Source organism: Polypterus senegalus, chromosome 11, assembly GCF_016835505.1.
Source record: "Polypterus senegalus isolate Bchr_013 chromosome 11, ASM1683550v1, whole genome shotgun sequence".
NCBI classification, from domain to species: domain Eukaryota; kingdom Metazoa; phylum Chordata; class Cladistia; order Polypteriformes; family Polypteridae; genus Polypterus; species Polypterus senegalus.
Window position 1 is genome coordinate 165,803,258 of NC_053164.1, and position 1,906 is coordinate 165,805,163.

Genomic DNA, 1,906 nt, shown 5'->3' on the forward strand with positions numbered 1-1,906 from the left:
TATGTCACGTCACGACTATTTAAACTTGAAACCCCGTGACTAGATCTCTCATAGCGAGCTAGCTTTGACACGTCTGAATCGCAGCAGGGCGCGCAGAATTTCGTATTTAACAAAGTACCTGACGTGACGACGATACGTGCACTAATTCATATAATAATAGTACATTACATTTGGAGGAGAGGACTAGTTTAAATTACACAGGCAAAAATTTCCATACATAATCATTTTTCCAAGACTCCATTGCATTGTGGGTTCATTTGCTTAGGATATTTAAAATATGAATATGGTCTGTCAGAAATATTGAAGAGCCTAGGTGGATATATGTCACATTGTAAGAAGTTCCATTATATCATCACCAATTTGAAAAAAAAAATCACATATTCAATTGTTTAACTTAACATTTCCCTACTTAGTTTTCCTTTTGGTTTACTAAAAAAAATTACATGAGGAAATCCAATGAGACAAACAGCTAGTTTACACTAAAAATAGCTCTAATTTAGGTTTGGAAGCAATTATGTAATCTGGGTTAATATGGAAACTGGGGTTTTCCTGTGGCAGAGGTGTTTGTCATTTCCAACAAGAATCACAATTTGTAAACTGACAGGTTAACACCAATTTCTGTATGCTGACATTTTCCTTTTCTCAGAAATACTGTACGCTGTAATAAACCATGCAAATATTTGGCAGCATACATGTTTCTGATCTTTATGGCTGACTAAAATCCACACAATCTTTCATGCCTACCATCTTTTACAGGGAAGACTGAAATTCTTATTGTTCATTACCTGAAAAGTGTTCTGTATTTTGCTTTATGGATATATGAATACTACTTATTTACAGTATTCATTGTTTACTGTTAAACATGTATACAAGACAAAAAGGTGAGGGTATGTTTCCTCGCTTCTTATTGGCAATTATATGTCATTTTAAATAATATATCCAACATTTAAAATATGACAAGTATTACGCAGTACTGTATATATATATATATATATATATATATATATATATATATATATATATATATATATATATATATATATATATATATATATATATATATATATATATATATATATATAGTACAAGGGGAGTTCAATTATTTTTCTACCTCAATGGAAAAGAAAAGTGTTTTCAAAAAGTTTTTTTATTTTTCAATATAGTCCCCAGATATCTCCATACACTTCACCCACTTTTCCTGCAATTACTTTAAACCCTTTGAAGAAAAAGTCTTCTGTTTGAATGTCAAACCAGGGCATCACAGCCGCCTTGATGTCTTCATCACTTGAAAAACGCTGTCCACAGAGAGATTTCTCCAAAACTCGGAACAGGAAATAATCTGAGGGGGCCCGGTCAGGACTGTAGAGTGGATAGTTCAGCTGCTGAAACCCACATTCTCGGATGGCAGCCTGTGATTAACATGATATGTGAACCGGCGCATTGTCATGAAGAAGCTTACATGGTTTGCACAAGGACTCTCCTGACATCCTGTCTGTTGGAATGTTAGACTCGCACTGAACCATGAGTACCATTTGAGACATTGCTACTTTCTTTCATACTCAGGTAGATAAATTATTGAATATATATATTTATTAATTATTATACAATATTAGCAATATAAACATAAATAAATGTAAATATGTATTATTTACAAGCATGTAGAACTTTAGGGGGAAGACTAAGGCCTATACTTGCCTGCTTGAGTTGCTTAAAAATAGTTTTGATGTTCTTGACATTGTAGTTCAAATAACTTTTTATTGTATGAAATGCTTAAATTGATCAACTGTTCATTTTGTTTGTCAGTTTGTCCGTTTTTAAAATTTTAACATTGGCTTAAATAGAAACTTTTCTTTAAAAAGTTGAAAGTTTATTTTATTCAAAGACCTGAGTAAAAACGCAAAGAAAC